This window comes from Hippoglossus stenolepis, chromosome 2 (assembly GCF_022539355.2).
Source record: "Hippoglossus stenolepis isolate QCI-W04-F060 chromosome 2, HSTE1.2, whole genome shotgun sequence".
Lineage (NCBI taxonomy): Eukaryota > Metazoa > Chordata > Actinopteri > Pleuronectiformes > Pleuronectidae > Hippoglossus > Hippoglossus stenolepis.
The window spans coordinates 23,340,960-23,359,354 of NC_061484.1; positions in this window are offsets into that span (position 1 = coordinate 23,340,960).

Genomic DNA, 18,395 nt, shown 5'->3' on the forward strand with positions numbered 1-18,395 from the left:
CGCTGGTCAGCCCCATAGACTGTATATATAAGGTCAGCCCGCGATTCTGCTTTCTCCGCTTGTTGTTGTACCCGTTGAATGTCGGGGTTCGGGGGTAAATGATGGTCTTCATAGCCCCCCACCCCTCTTTCTCTCTCTGTCTGTCTGCTTGTGTGCTTGTAGTGGATGGGCAGAGGGGGACATTTAATTATGTGATTGGGAAAATTAAAACTCCAGGACAACAAGGGGAATACAAAGTATGGGATGCATATTTGATAATTTATATCATATAAAATATGTAATTTATATCGTTTAAAATCATGGGGGGAGAGGGGGGAGGGGGGAGCTGGCTCATTAGCATTTAAAGGAACAGGCACTCAAAACAGGTCACTCTGTGGAGGGCTGTTTTATACAGGGTAAAAAGGGTGCTGTTTTAAATGATCCTTGTGGTATTTTGACCAAAGTATGTTACAGACATTTCATTAAGACCCCAAGGAACCATATCAACTTGTGGTAAAATGGGCATGCTATGTCCCCTTTAAGAAAAACCTTGATTTTATAGCCTTGTGCTGCGACATGGGTCTGGAACCTCTCAGTTTATTACTTTCCTTTTATTACCTTACTTTCCAAGGGGCGTGATTCGTCAACCAATCAGAGCAACTAAATGTGTGACGACCACAGTGTGATAGGAAGATAGTTAAACACTGTTTCGAGTTAATTGAACAGATCTAGCCACACCTACAGCAGCCGTCTTGGTTGTTGATGAAAATGCTTCCCCTACATTATTGAAATCAATTATTTATCTTTTTGTTTTTGCTTTTTATTATCTTAAATGTAATTTTAATATCTTCTTCTAGTTTCATATTAAATCTTTTAATTTTTCTATACTTCCATAAAGCACCTTGAATCCCTCGTGTTTTATTGCTCAGCCTTGTAATTTTATTATCTTTAGTGTTTTATTTCTTATGTGTTTCCAGGCCTTTGTAGAGCACTTGATTTGCCTTTTATGTATTAAAAACATCTACAAAAAAACTGCCAGAGTAGGTGACTGAGACAGAGAGAAACCAGAGTTGAAGGCTACAAAATTAAGATGTAGTTACAAGCTGCAGAGGAGACCAAACAATGTGAGCGTGGAAACTCTCCTGTATGAGTATGTGCTCCTGAGCCAGGAAGCACATTTGATGGAAGTTTATTAAAAGAAATGACCCCGAGTTCTTCCAGCCTCGTACTTCAAATGTCACTTTATGATAATCGGGGTCAAAGATAAAACAAGAGACAGAGGTCAGGAGGCAGCGTGGACACTGGCACGGCAGGGAGAAGATTCTGGGTCAGACAGCTGAGGAGGATTAACCGGATAACCCTAAAGAACCTGTAACGAAGTTAAGAGGGCAGGACGGTGGAAAGCTGCTGGCTTATGTGTATTTTTACGAGTGTTAAAAAAAATATACCGAGATGAACCGTGATCAAATCTCCCCTTTTGTCCCAGGAGAGGAAGCTGGATTTCCATGCATGCCGAGCGTATTTTTAGTATTCCACTTACGCCAAGGTCGAGCAGGTGAGGTCCCACATTCATACAGTCACACCTGTGGCGGTGTCAGTCAAGCCCATGTGAACAGGACCAGTGGGATTAACAGGGAGAAGGGGCACGACTGAGCCTTTCTATGCCTAATGGCCTGATAAATAATTAATCCCCGGTCTAATGAGGAAATGGTCAAAAACTAATGAGATTTCCACCAACCGCTTTCTAATGAGCCTATTACTAATTCCACTCACTCTGTGTCTCTGCCACACAAATGATAACATCAGCATATGTCGTGTTCTTTGAAGCTAACACTTGAATATTAAACTTTTTGTCATGCACACACTGGTCCCTGCTAACCGCTGTTGAGGGAGAGAAAGTGATGATGGACGACACATCTCCACTTCCTGTAACTATCCACAAATGAAGCCCAAATATCCTGGATACGAACGCTGCCATCTTGCTTATTTGGAGCCAGAGTTTGTGCCAGATGGAGCAGTGGTATCGATATAATCGGTAACATTTTACGTGTTCTTCATTGGGTCGCGCAACAAATGGCATGAAAACATAATCTCCTTGACTGAGGTAATAAATCTTGACGTGACATTGTCTTGTCAACTGCTCTTTCAGGGGTCAAGACTGAACTTTAAACTAAAACATCTATTTTCATCTATTTACATATGTTTTAGATGCTGTTAGATCTATAGATGTACCATTTAACAGTAGATAATATAAGGTGTGTCATCAGCTAAACTAAAGATTTTTAATGGGATCAAGGAAACCCTGCAATCTTGCAATCTACACCCAAAGACCCAGACCCTTTCCACACCCTCCCACATAGTTCCGTATTAAACCGCCCAGTAGTTTGTGTGTAATCTTACTTACTAAACAAACAATCCAATAAACAAGAATGTAACTCAGTAGAGTGCAAACCTCCCCCAAGGCCCAACACTTCCCTTAGTTTCGATCAAGCTGCATTAAGTTTTCATTAAGGTACACAAATTATTCTCTGGAAACATCACAATGTAAAAGAAAGTTTATAAAAAGAGTTTTGTGGTAATCCCTCCAGCAGTTCAGACGACATCTTGCTTTCAAACACACACACAAATGGACAGAGGTGGAAATATAACCTCCGTTGCAAAGTAAATAAGCAAGTCTTGTGCAAAATATCCGGCTGTATCCATGGGGACCACCGTTTCTTACTCACAGCAGATTCGCAAGTCTGTCCCAAAGTTGAGCTTTTTCACGCCCTCGCCCTTTGCCCTCCACATCGCCCTTCACAGGCTGACTTCACACAGAATAACACTCGTCAGTGGAGCGTTGGAATCTGTGTTGTGCGAGTGCTTACACCAGAGCACAGGTGCGTGACATCATGTTTAGACAGCTGGAAGTCAACCAGCGGCGTTAGCATTTAGAGCCTCAGGCTCACATGATGATCTGATGACCTCATACATCACGGTATGCACACGGACCAAAACATATCATTTATATAATGACCACCTGTCAGCGCACTTTGATCTTTCACGTGGACATGAGAGATTGAGAGCCGCGGCTTATTTGAGTTATTAATTCTTGTTGACACTCAAATATGTATTGTTCAACCTGACACCGAGTGAATATGTCACGATGAGGGTGATTTTAAATTACAACCAGTCTCCCTCTCTCCGCTGCTTGAGTGCAGTGATCCATCATCTTGTCGGTCCAGCAGAGTCCTGCTAGTCTCCACGTTACTTTGCTGAGATGAGAATTATTTGGTGAGATGCTCTGTGCTTAGTGTGTTTTATTTCTACCGTGTTGCAGGAGCAGAAACGTTTTTTTTTAAAAGTCACTGCTTGAAAAAAAGTTTAAAAAAAAACAGATCATGAGAATAGCTGCCAGTTTTTAAAAAACAAAAACATCAGAGCACAAACAAGTTAACTAAAATAATGAATGCAGCACTTCACACAGAGAAGAACAATCCATCCAAGGCTCCAGCTCGAGGTCGGCTCTCGACCAAAGCCCTGCAGAATTCTAGTGAAACTTGAATATGAAATGCCCATATTTGTCCACAAAAGTTTTATATTGTGTTTCCTGGAAGTTTGCCTTTCGCACAACTCTCGTCCTTTTTCCACACACAGTGCAGTCAAACAAAATGGGCTTTGTTTAAGCCTCATTTCGCCAAGTCACACATTTAAATTCCCCTCATTTAAGTCGGTGCACAATAGTTTGATCTGCATCTTTTCAAAAGGAAACACTCGCTGTCAGCTCTCCTCGGCTGTTAAAACACTACAGAGGTTCAGGTTCAGCACTTTAAGTTTCTGCATGACAACACAGAGAGCATCTGCACACAACCTCATTTGGCAATAGATTTAAAAACATGGCACACCCCATGTGGGTGACTTGTTATCATGCACACATTTTTCTCGGGTTCATAGTTTATTGAATTAAACTTTCTGACTGAGCGATTCGCTGCTGGGAAAAAGCATCTCCACTTCACCCACTGCATCTGGCATGGCCTCCCTGCTACACATTAGTCAGCACTTTAATTAGTAAGAGCTGAAGTGCAGATAATTGGATACTGCATTTTGTGTACAAAGGAGCCATTACTTGTATTAATGCAAATTACGTGATAGCAGTGACTAGAGTGATTTGGTTTAAACTGGCTGAGACCTATAATGAAAAAAAGCTTGGCAGTGATTATTACCTAACACTTTATATAAAAGGTGGTGGGAAGTGTGTGTCTGTGTGATTTAGATTTGTGTTAATCAGTCATTAAAAATTCATTTGAACATATTATAGGGACTTGTTTTCTTTATGGGGACAAACAGCAAGTCCCCTTAACCTCAATCATTACAGTTCAGGTTGGAGACTGACTTTAAAGTAAGGGTAGGGTTAAGTTAGGTGGTTAGTAATGGTGGTTAAGGTTAGAGTAAGTTGTGTGTGTGTGTGTGTTGTCTTTGTATTGCTAATGTTTGGGGAACCTTAAATTAAAGTCACATTCAGGGACTTGTATTTCGTATGGGGTCTAAGGAACAACAAAATTCATGAGGCAAGTTGTAAAACACAAAGAAACCCTGAATATACAAATGGAGAAAGACTCTGTCAACAGTTTTGATTTAGACAGTTCATGGAGTCGGAGGACGCAGCGATAGAACTTGGTTTAATCTGTAAAGTGACATCTTAACTGTACCTTCTGCACACGGTGGCTGCAGGATACATGAGGACGTAAATTATATTCTGGTGCAGTGCATAAAAGCAGGTCTGGGCAGGTCATATCTGAGGTGGTGAAGAACACAACAGAGTCCACGCAGCACGGCAGCAGACCGCATGGACGAGGTAGAGACCCAGCAGGTGCACGGTGAGTGTGTGTGATTGGCGGATTGCAGTCAATTACAGTATGTTGCTCATTAGTCGATTTACTACACTACTTTCACAGTCACACGCTGATTAATCTGTAATTACAGTTTTCTACTTGCAACAAGATTATTTAGTTTATTGAAGCAGGAAAACACAATTATCCTCATAACCATATCTAATATAAGAACCGAGCAGATAAAGCAATGAAAAAGTCCTCTCGTGAACATCTGTGTTTCTGTTTACATTACACAAATATTAACTCTACCGCTGAATGTCAGAGAGGAAATAATGTGTTTTGAGTCTTTTACAAAGATGCAAAAACTGAACAATCATGGAAATTCTGTTGTTTACATGACAATAAAAAGAAACTGACATGCTCAGGAAATAACCTCTCCAAATGAAAAAGTCATGAGAGGTGAGAAAAAAAAAAGAAGAAGGAAAATATGAAAGAATAAGCAGCCTCCGATGTGTTTAACAAACCATAGAATTACATCAGACGCTCTTGGTGTGACCGTGCTTTGGCACCTGAACGCCAAACGAAAATACATGTGGTGTTCTGCCACAAGACCAACGAACCCACTCCACAAACACAAGGCTGCTAGAACCGGATCAACAACCTGTCTGAATGTTCAATGCCAAGTATTTTTGATTGTTATTTTCCACATATCAACACATGCCACTGAGGTTAAAGTAACAGATCAACATTACGTTAGTCCTCTTGGTCCGTTGAGGAGCATAAGGCATCAATGAGCTACCTCCACCTGGGCCTGTGCCGGGCTACGTGTCAGACCCATCTGTCCCAGCTTGGCCGTCATATTTTGCTGCCATGTTTTTTTGGGCCGACTTGTTTGTGTTTTCCAGGTGGCGTGCATGTTATGCGGGTGCTGACCTCTTGCACCACAATATGGCTCTTAGTCTTCTTTTAAAGTTCTTGATTTCAGATCTCATGCGACGTATGAGGAATTGTGCTTATTTGCAGGTGGCACGGTGATGCAGGGGTTTGCACTGTTGACTCACACCAAGAAGGTTCTGGGTTCGACCCCAACGGGCCTTTCTGTGTGGAGTTTGCATGTTCTCCAGGTGCTCTGGATTCCTCCCAAAGCCCAAAGACATTGGAAATGATAATCAGGTTGGGTCATGTTGTCTGGACTATAAACTTTATACATAGTGTGTGTCTGTAATCCGGGAAACTGAATGTCTGTCGGATTTGGGTCGAGGTTGGTTAGTTTTTTTCTGGGATGGATGGGTTCGGACAGGTAATTGCAGCCCGAGCCACATTCCAACTTAGATTAGTTGGAGACTCTAAATTGCCGAATGCGAGTCTGAATAGTTTTTTTTTTGTCTTTTGCATGTCAGCCCTCCCATAGTGCTGGCAGGTTGTCCAGGGTGTCCCCCTCCTCCAACCCAGTTTCAGCTGCAGTTTGTTCAGCCCCGTGCAGCCATCGAAGGACAAGCAGTTTATAAAATGGATGAATAGACACTGGCTCGTTTTCGAGATGGATGAGAAGATTGACACTTGGCAAATAAACACACTCAGTTCATTTATCTTTGCACAAAGCCTGGAAATGGCTTGTCTGGCTCAGTCCAGACAGTTGAATATTCCACCTGCCAGTATCTCTGAGGCTCTCTACTTAACACGTTATATATTGTTTGTCGAATTCATTGCAAAAAGCAAAAGGTAGCACATCAGTCTTATTGCCAGGAACAGTTGTCAGGTAACCAATGAGACATAACTGGTCCTGGCCAAGAAATAGTCAGACACGAACTGTAAATCAAATGAAATGACAATTAGGATTAAGCCAACCTGGCATATCCTTTTTCCAGGCTTCATTCTCAAACTAAAATATCTGGCAGCCTTGCAGCACCTTCAAACTCTCAGCAACAAAATAAATTAACACATTTTCCACAATACCAGGCTATTAATTTAAGGTTATGGAGCTAAAGGTACAAACAAATAAAAAGTACATTTTATGTATAACCAGATTAGAACACTCTCATATTGTGTGTGAAATAGTGCACAAAAAATTACGCCTTTTTCTTTATTAAGATCTATGCAGGCATTTCCAATTGGTGCCACCAATCTGAATTCCTGGGAAATTGCTGAAGATGTTGAAAAATCTAATTTGTTCATTTGTACAGTAGGTTTTGCATAATCGTGCTGAAAAACCAACAAACCAACAAACAAATGGATGGGGGTGAAACCTGCTTGGTGAAGGTCATGATAAACATGATGTATTTTTATCTGCAGCCACTTGGGAAATCACAGTTAAAGCAAACAGTGGCAGAACAGCAATATAAAGGAGAAACACAAATTCACACTCATAGATCCGTCTCGACACTCACACACTCGTATCATCTAGAGGTCTCAAGTGTTGGTTTGTTGGATACAATTTTCCATCTACTGGCGTCACAGTTGGACGCTCAACTCTTTGACAGTTGGACGTTCTACTCCTCCTTCCACCAACCGGACCTCTACACCATCACTTTCCGCCCCGCTGCATGAAGGTACTTCCTGCACTGGCACTGGCTGCTGGCACTGGACACAAACTGTGTGCTGCTGAATCATCCAATACGAACGTATAATTCCTGGGGATATTTGGCTCGCTTCACTGTCATACAACACTATCATCCTCTCTGTGTCCAGTTTGCATCCATGGACAAACACCCAGGGTATTTGACGCGGTGCACAGGGTTGTAAAGACATTTGGTCATGTTTACGTGTGTGTGTGGTTAAATTCATCCTCCGTTGACGTCAGTGGATCCTGTTATTTTATTCTGTCGGCAGTATGAAGGGACAAGGAGTAGTTCCACTTTCCGTTTCAATTTCAACGCAATCAACTGACCATGTTTCCAAGTATCCTTTCCTATAGTATAACAGCTGCAGCAGTTACTTCAAACTTCCAATTTGTATCGCTGATGACTCGAGGAAGTGCAGCACCGTCTGTGAAGTTTTGTAAAAAGCCGTTTTTCAGACAAGACCTGCGGGTAAAATCCAGACAATTGGGGCATCGTTACCTCACAATGGTGCTGAAGTATCGGCCAGACCCACTGAGTTCACTGACCTCAGGAATCAGGAGCTTGGGAACTTTGGACTTTGCAGATCTTTTACATCACGAGAAACTCATATAACGTGCTAGAGGTAAGAAAAACTGAAAAAGCATAATGTGTCCCCTTTAACAAAACTCATCCAGTAAACAGCACGTTTTTTCCGTGAATGGATGACTTATACATTTCACACCGAAACCAGCAGCTTTAATCTTTAAGATGCAGTGTGCTTATGAACGCCTTCTCATCCAAAACTCACCCTCGATAGTGCCAGTCACCTCCTCCATCATTTTTATCCTTTGTCGAGCTGTACCCACTGTGACATCTCGTCCCCGCCTATTTATGGGCGTTAGAAGGGAATGTCAACTTACTGCTGTACTCTGCTTTTAGTGTTACATATATCAAAGAAGAGTTTATGTTCAAGGCTTTTTATTCCTATGCTGTAAATGTGTGTGTGTGTGTGTTAGGATTGAAAAATGGAACAATTTCAACACCACAACATTAAATCAATGATATGCCCCACAAGCATATCATTAGGCAGGTGTCTGACTACTTTGGAAAATCTAACTGGGAGTTCTCAGCCTGAGTAAATGATTAATGACTAAAAGTCTGAGGTGATGCCTCGTCGTAATGCCTAGATGACGCTGTCCCGGTCCCGTTGATGGGTGGATTTTTAAAGGACTTGACTCGTGCCACATCACTTCTGCAGCTTCCCAGAAGGGACCACGCAGTCATGTACCTGCACTGGCCTGAGAAATCACCCGTGCTGTTAAATCACCCTCTCGACAGCTCGGACCGCAATCATTTCACACCTCGGTGTAAAAGCATTAATCATGTTAGAGCTGAGGCTGAAGATTTCTGAAAATAAGATGGTGGCTTTTTACGATTTGAGCTGACCGCGTGCCTCTCATCATGATCACATTTAAAGATGGCTATAGCCCTTATATGAGAATCATTTGGCATTTTCTATCATTGGTGTTCTGTATGCTTCAGTTATCCTCTTTCATAAACGCATACCTCCACCAAAGAGTTTATATTTTCACCCTGTTCATTTGTTTGTTGGTGATTTCCCAGAGAATAATTCATAGATCTTGATCAAACTTGTCAAGGGGACTGATATCTATGAGTGTGTGCAATTTACTGTAGATCCAAATATAAATCCAGATCTAGTGTGGTTCCATAAGGCGACTTAGCATAGGTGTGTACTCTGCTGAGTGCAGTTGTACTTTGTTGGTTGGCTTTTGGAAAAACTACTGAGTGTATTTACACAAAACTTGGTGGAAGGATGGCATAAGGGCCAGGAGAGAAGCCATTCAATTTTTACATAGGCGGATCCAGGCATTCTTTGCCATTATCAGCAAATCCCCAGGGAATAATTCATGGATCATGATGAAAAAGAATCAGGGATATTTAGGGAACTGGTATTGCTGCAGCTTGATTGAATTTAACGGGGCTGTTGGACCTTGGCAGAGGTTCATAGAGTTTGACGATTTATGTGAGCATACGTATGAGCAGTGGGGGATTAGAATATGCTGCAGGATTTGAACTACCAGCTTTTAACAGCTGCCTTCCCAGTTTACAGGACTAACGGGCTTCATTTCGACTGAAGTTTTCCTTTAATGGCTACGTTTCATGCATCTGGAGCAAGTTTACTCTTATCTATCATCCAACAGCTTTTAGTCACGCAAGAAATAAAGATAACAACTCAATTTATCGATAATATCATTACCTAATATTTTCCTTTTATTCTTCACACATTCGAGATCCTGTGCCACGTACGATTGAACATGATGATGATGTCTTACCTTCAAGTGTGGAGACAGCTCGGCTGAAAATTAAGGCTGGCAGTGTTTTTTATGTTTGCCATTAGTGTGCATTTCAGCTCCTCCTTTGCTGTGAAGCACTTTGTAAAGTTTTATAACGATTGAGAGTCTACTGCTGGAAATGCATAAAGGCCTATAAATAAGCAGCCTTGTGTAATAGTTGCTGGTAATGAAAGGCACTTTGGCCACTTTATTGAGAACCTCACCACTGTGGTAAAATTGGCAAATTGCACATCTACGTGGCTTTTTTATGGCATTTAATTTGGGTCCAATAACATTAAAACATGCAGTTGATGAATTGAGCAACAGAATTGAGTTGTTCAGTGCAAGATGCAATTCTTTTTCCTAGAATAAATATACTTAAAAAACTGCTTCATTTAGGAGGCTTTCACACCTTAGTCCAAACCATATTAAGAGCGGTGAAAGTGGCCTCAGACCAAACTTTTCTCCAACCAAAAGCGTTTCAGTCTCAGTCCGGGTCAAGGAATGAATAATGGGGGGTTAGTTCAGACGTTCGGCATTCGGACCAATTGCAGGATATACAACTTTCTTTCTATGCACGTTACCCAAAAATGTTAGTGAATACAATCGCCGAATTGACAACCTGATGCACGTCCGTCTACAAACCAATCACTGTCAAGTAGAGGTAGAAGCAGCCAACAGAGGTGATGAAGACTGGACGTATGCATGTTATACAATAGTCTTTAGTATATGCTCCCTAAATTGCAACGTAAAAACTGAAACTAGCCAATCATATGTGACAAAGACATGAACCTTGGTTGGAACTTTCAGGAAAAAAGATTTTTAAGAGATTTTGATGTATTGTCTTTCAAGTAAGCACAACTTCTCCACATTAGTCTTACGTGTGTAAAAGCCACATGAGATTTTGCAACAGTCATCCAATAAATGTTGAAAACTAGACGGTATTTCTTTACAAGTGTCCCTGGCAGCTTGGAAAACTATAGCTCGATCACGCTTTGATCCACTGAGATAAAAGCTCTTGGAAGACCTTGGAGTCCAGCACACCAGGGCACAAAACTGAAGCCAAGTTTCTTTCTGTCCTGGGCTTCACTCTGGCCCACTGTATGCACATGCATGCCCACACACACACACACACACACACACACACACACACACACACAGTCACACACACTCGAACACAAGGGCATCCCGTCAGAAGTAGATCCATACCGAGTCCCGTGCCAGAGCCCTGGAGCAATGAGATATCTTGTGCCCAGAATTTGTTTGAATATATTAGCAAGTTTATTTGGCTCAGCTGAATGTGAAACACAACAATTGCAAATTATTCATTAATGTGATAAATTGTGTGGCTCTATCTTCAACAGAAAAAATAAATGATGGAAACAATGCCCAATTCTGCAGAGAGAGATGAGCTCAACATATTGTCCTGTGGGTGAATGCATTGGAACTGCAGGTATTCTTCTTATACACTGATATTACCCTGTTGTATGTGAGATTTACGCACAGGATGCAAAACGCTCATTGTCAGCATTGGCCAATCACGGTCTTGCACACGTGACCACTATTGACACGCTTACCTTACAGTTTCCTGTCCCTGCAGGTTGCCCTTGTATAGATCCTCATGCTTAAATAACAGCTAGCATGCTCTGGTCGCATGCAATGTTTCCCTGACAGAGCCATTGCTCTGCTGATTCATAGCATCTCTGACTTTGGGAAGGATAAGTGGGTGTTACGACTGTGACAGCGTGAAGTGAAATATGGACCAGGGGGTGATGGGGAGGTAATTCAGGGGCTACATTACATGTGAAGTACAGACGTTTGCTGACTGTGATGGACAGGACGAGTGAGCAGCTGTAATATGATCACGAGTTGACCTTGACTTACAGGAGGTATGACATGTCAGAGCGTGTAGCCGTCTCTTTGCCTCGGCTCAGCGAACAGGGGCCAAAGCCAAGGTTCCATTTGTTTTGGCCTTAAATTGTACAGTTCAGTTAGACGGACTGAAACACTCTTCAACAGGCAATAGAAGTGGAGACAGTACTAAATTTATCTTGCTCCAAATCACATGTGGAAGTGCCCTTGAGGAACCTCCTGTGGTGATGATGGAAAGATTGTTTGACTCCGGGGCACTTTCCTTCTGTGATATGTGCAGGTATGAGTACGAGTTGTATTTACTCTCAAGGTGGAGCTGAAAGAGTGAAACTGTAACTGAACTGAACAAGTTGATTGACTCTGCCACGGAGGTCGTTTTCACCTCTGTCCGTTGGTTTGTTCGTCAGCAGAGTAACGCAAAAACTACTGAAAGGATTCCCATGAAACTTTGTGGACAGATGGGACATTTGTCAAGACAAAACCCCCATTCAATTTGAACTGGATCCGGTCTTTTATTCTGTAATATTATGGGATAGGGCAATTTTTATGATATTTTCACGGATTTCCCAGGGAAATAATTAATGGATCTTGATGAATAAATCATGCAGAGGACTATGAGTCTATGAGTGTGTGAGATTTGGTGCAGTTGAATTTCAGGGGATTATTGGGCCTAAGAGGAGGTGTGAGCTCTGCTGAGTGCCATTCCAGGGTTTTACTGTATTTTACCATTCTGAGACAATTGGCATAGGCTGCCTCTCTTTGGGGCGGCTGTGGCTCAGGAGGAAACCGGACCAGAAGGTTGGTGGTTTGATCCCTGTCTCCACAATTCCGAATGCCAAAGTGTCCTTGGGCAATATACTGAACTCCAAATGGTCCCTGATGGCTTTTCTGGCAGTGTATGAGTGATGTGTGATAGAGAAAGACATAGATGCGCTGTATGAATGGGTAAATGGCTTTGAGTTGTCATAAAGAAAAGCTGCCATATAAATACAGAGCATTTACATTTTTCAGTTGAACACTGACTGACAGTGAATGCAGGGTAGAATACAGGTTTTTATAATTTAAAGATATCAACACACTGTAAGCCTGTCTACAGCCACGGTTTAACCAGTAAAATGTGTGTAAAATGAACAGTAACATTTGCACCCATCAAAGCCAACTCATAATTTGGAGTCTGACTCAAATGCCTACATTGCACATACCAACATAAATTCAATTTTACTCGTCAAGCACCAGAGGAATAATGGTATGTCTCTGCCGTTCAGTGTCCCTGCAGTTCTGATGTCGGAGAATGACCTCTCTGTCAGCATTAAACTATTTCATTCCTCAAGTGAGTTTACTGCACATAATTGCCCAAGCAACATTTCAACATTTCACAGTTTATGAGCTCATTATATTTGTGTCTTTTATCTTCATCTACGGGAGCCGGCTGCTGGTGCACACCGTCACAGGCAAATGCTAAAGGTAACACATCACTGCCTGGGTGCACAACAGCCTGAGAGAATAAATAAGTAGATAAACAAATCATTCAAATACTGAACCTGAATAAAATCACAAAGTTTCTTGTGACTGCAAAACTTTAATTTGTACTTGTCTGTACAGAATCAAAAAAATGAAATATATTTACGTTCAGGTATTTTACTTCTTTGTCTTTCTGTGAAGTCAATTGTTTCATAGCAACTGCAAAGGAATGGATGTGCACGTTCCTCCTGATGATTGAAAAGCATAATTGGGACAAAATACACAGGAAATTACTGTATATCTTACAAAAGTAGACGCAACTAGTTGATGATTTAACCCCAATCAGTCTTTGGCTGAACGGGACACTTCCATGCTGACTTTTTGTTCCAAGTCCCGACCCCTGTGACTGCAGAAAACCCTCTGATACGCCCACCTGCCCTGTCTCTGGTATAAGTTCAGGTGCCATTGTGTGACTGTGACTGTGAACACCGCTCTACACTTATTACTCTTAATTCAAATAGAGAAATTCATACCTTTTATGAAGCAGTTCTCATCATGACACAGAGACCATCAAGTTACTATTTTAACTTGCGAATTAATGAACCTGTCAAACACACATTGACGGCAAAGCCCCCGGGAGGTGAGGGAGATGAGGGCATGCTCTTAATTTTGAGTATTAACGATTGTGATTCACGTGGATCCAAAGCCGAACGATGTGAAAGTACACGGGGGCTTTCTGCTGCTGTGAGCATCAGCAAAAGTTTCATATGACTTTGCCAAGTTGTATTATGAGATCTTGTGTGTCTTGTTTCGCACACAGAATGGATAGAAGACATGGGAGGTTTGATGAAAGAGGTGTGGAACCTAACAGGTTTTGCAGAAACACCACCGAAGGGTCTTCGGTGAGCAGACGGCTGCGAGCTTCAAAGACAGTTTTTGAATCCACCACCTCACGGCTGAGGAAGCACTTTGCTTCAGCAGACTTATGAAACTACTGTCGAGGAGTGCTCATTAAACGTTTGCATAATTTTACTCCACATGGAGGCACAGCAGTCATGTCCTTTGTGTGGTTAGTAAATTAGTTTAATGACTAAGTACTGCTCTTTCAGTCTCCACTCAACCTCCCTTCAAATGCAAACCAGATTTTTTACATTTGTAATTATTTGACGATCAGCACCAATCTGCGTTCTGTGAGGGAATGTTCCCCTCTGCAGGTAGTTTAGTTTGCGGTATGCAGCGTTTCCACAGGTCACACAGACCCTAAAGGTGTTAGTTCACCATCTGTATGTTGGATGGACAGTTGTAAAGACATTGATGTAGTCAAGCTGGCCTGGTACCCAAGTGCTGTTGCCATAGCAACCAAGGTCGTAAGAATAGGATAACTGAGCCCACGGGTCGAGGGAGCGAACAGGCATAATGCTGGTGCCCTTCAGGGTCCTGAGGTTTACACGAACCTCCCACGAATTTTAAATGTGACTTAGGTGAACGTGATTTATTGTTCGGTATTTGACACCAATGTATGGATAGGTGTTGTTGTCTAATGAAGAACAAGGGTAAGGCTTGGTTGCGTTTTGTAAGGAAATCCACCCTGCAACATTGACAGGCCATCGGCTCCAGTCTCTCTCTGGGCTGCTTGAGCGTCCTTTTCTCTACTTGCTTGAGCAGCCCACGGATTCATCGTCAGCCCACCTCGATAATGCACCAGCTCACACTACAACGTACAGTGACTCAGAACTTCTCACTCTGGGCCGATGTCATGCGAAAGCGAAACGGGATTGTGGCGGCGTTGCTTCACTTATCTCAAGGGGAAAACCCCACAGAACCAGTGTTAACTTGTACTGCTCATCACTTTTCTCCTCCATGCATCAAACTGCATCAAACTGCATCAAATCCTTCTGTGCAAGACATCTGGTCTCCTGACACTTCGTCCAATTCAAGTAAACCAGATTTCCATCACACACACATCTGAGCACAAAGGCCACAGAATTGTTGTCAGGGCCCTTGAGGTGCCACCACACTCCATTATTTCAGCCGCACTGGAGTTAAAAAGTTGGCTGCTCGTATCACTGGGCTCTGGGCTCAAACCTGGCACAGCAGGCGAAGCCTTCATCAGAAGCCGATGGCTGATAGCTTGTGTTTGGCCTCTGTTCTGTTTGAGCAGCAACTCAGGTGTGTTTGTGAGCCCGGAGCTGTTGTTTCAAACCAGTGGGAGGGAAAATCTCAAATCTGTAGAGAGGATAACTTGAAATTGGATATTCTGCATTTGGTTCTGCTTTAGCATGATTATTTTGTGTGTTACGCTTCATCTTTGCTTATGTTAAGGTGGCAAGCTTGAAAAGTTATTGTGCATATTTGTCTATTTAAACTTCAGTCAATAAAGTGAGTGTCTCTTTTAATTTCCCAACCTCTGTTAAAGTGAAATGTTTAACTTCTAACCAAATTAAATCACATATTGGGCCAAATATTTATGTAAATGTTGTCCAGTCCATGCATCCATCCTACACAGTAGCCAGATGCCCTTTTCCTATTGCTTTGTTCTCGAGCTCCTCCTGGGGGACCCTCCCTGAGACGTCCCCCGATCAGATGGGATGTACGATCCCTCCATTGTGCTCTGACTCTGTCCTGGATTCTCCTCCCGGTTGGACGTGCTTGGAATACCCTATCCTAATCAGATACTGAAACTGCCAAAACTTCTTTCAGTACAGAGCTGTAGCTCCTTTCAGAAATCCAAACTTCAAATTTAATTCAGGATCAGAGCTCATGGCCATATGCGAGGGCTGGAATTTAAATCTACTGGTAATTTGTTCACATAAAGGTTTGGGTTAATATTCAGGAGGTCAGCTTCTCTCCCTGCCATTATCTAACTCCCTCTAATCGAGGCAATCATCACACGTATCCTCTTAGTCGATGCAAATTGATGTGAGTTCGTTGCACAGAGATTCGCTCCAGACGATCTGCAGCTGCTCTGGATCGACTTTGTGTCAGCTCCAGCCAATGGAAAAAACAAATGGCTGAGCTGCCAGTGGAAACAGCCAAGCTGGGAGAGTTTGAACCCCAAGTGCCACAATCCTCCAAATTTGGTGAATCTGTTATAAACAAATTGTCAGTGAATCAGTAAAGATTTCCAACTTGATTAATTCGTTCATCAAGATGTCACGAGTGATTTAAGAGTTCCCTTTATTTTTCGGAGCAGTGTATTTTAAACAGTTTAGTTTTATACTAACTTCTAAATGATCTATGATGTAACTTGATACTTGATATTTATTTACGTAAGTTTTAATGTAACAAAATCACGAGGTAGGTTTGAAATAAATGAGACTAATTATATATATTTATATTCCATTTAGTTGTAGCTCAGTTACATTATCAAGTCAAATTGGAGAAAGTGTTTTTCTCAGTTTTCTGGGGGCGTATTGTTCTTTGCACCTGTTTCCAAACTCTCTTCATTCCCTTTAAACTTCACTCTACGTGGAGCCCAGGTTACAGTGACAGTGCTGACTCAGTTCATTATGCATCATATGCAATGAGGACTCAGTACCTGATTGTTTAATAAGTATTTTCTGAGTTCAGACAGCAACTTGCTAATTAGTTTTTAATTTTTTTTTTATCACAATGGCAATTAGAGACACTACTCCATTACCTCTGAGGAGTTTGCATATAAAGATAATGATGAGTCGTACTTTTACATGGATCACATGTCTCCCATTGGCTGACATGCAAACTTTTATTATGCTTTCTCATTTAGTCTCGCATTCTGTAAATCTGATGGTTTCTCCATAAAAGCCAATGAGCGGGAGAAGCTGCGCCCACACGGAGGCGTTCAACCGACGCTCGCTGACAGCAGAACAGATTGATTTGATGTGAATTCTGCTCAGATCACGATGAAACAGATGTGTTTTTTGATCTCAGCATGATGTCGTGAAAACAGCGTTTCTGTAACATGACATATTTGGTCGACATCAGCGCCACATGAGTGTAGAACAATTCATCTCTTGTCATAGTCGTGAAAAATTACATCTGGTGTATAGATCATGTCATGAATATTCCCCACCGGTTTTTCTGCTGCCGCATCTCCGGGGCCGTCACCTTTTTTCATTTTCCTCTCTTTAATGACAGATATGTAAGGGTGGCACACCTACCGCTTCCCTGCAGCTGCACATTGCTTAACCAGGAGAAAATGGAGTTCTGCCTTCAGTAATTCTTCAATTAAATTGCAATAACAGTAATATCGGTTGCATCCGTGTGGTAGCAGCTTCCAGTGAAGTCAGTCCGACTTTTAATTAAAAAACTGCCTGCAACTATTACCTGATACCTGTACAGTATGTAGTCACTTGCCCCCGTGCCATTACAATTATGGCTTCCTAATGGAAACCGTATTTAATAACATACACAAGTAACCTCCCAGACTCCATTTAGTGCTTTTTTTTAATAGCATGCATAACTCCCAGAGGAGCCGAGGAACCGCGGCAGGAATAAAATTCGAGAATGTAATCTATGGCATCCGTAGTTGTGAGAATGCTCAGTTGTAAGAGCACATCTTACAAAAAACAAATGGCAAGGAGAGATTTAAGTCAGATCAGCACTCGGTTTGAGGTTTTGCAGAATAAAAAGCTTCCTGTTCTTCCTAAAGCAGCCCCCTTCGAAATTCTGCTTGGGTCAGTCGGCAGCGTGGCCGCGTTGTTTTGCTGACACAGGTCCTCATTAGAGCCAGCTGCTGATTGAAAACAAGCCCGTCTCACGTCGCCCTCCTCTTCCCCTCCCTCGCTCCCGTCTTTTCTTCCTCGCTCTGTCCTTCCCTGTGCTGTCGGCTCAACATCAAAGGGGCCGATTTGCATAGAGCGAGAAGGGCGTAGCGAGTGCCAACCCTGTTTAGCTAGTCGGTGTTCTGGTCGTGCCTAATGGCTGCTGACAGATGAAGGGGAAACCGTTCCAACACCCAAACCTCTTCTTTTCAAACTGGCATGAAAAGAGATAATTCTCTGAGTGAGAGTGAACATCTTCACAACAAATCTACAAGTATGCACATAATAATCAGGCGTTGAATGGGAACAATAACACAAACACTTCACTCGCCGTTTAGGATTTGCGACGAGCTCCTTGCCGTATAATTTACACATGTATTATTAGCGCTTTCATTATCTCGCTGTTGCTATTATGTGCAATCTTCCACTTGGATCCAGAGCGAGATGACTAAGCACGGATCGCTGTAATGATAATAAGTTATTATTAACTGACATCACGAGGACCTGACTGTGTTCATGTGTGTGTGTCTCTACATGTCTGAGCATGTAGCCGAGCATGTGTTTACAAGGTTGATGTATGCATGTTTGTTATGCATCATTGCTGTAGCTCACCTGTAATGAGATTAAAGGTTCCAT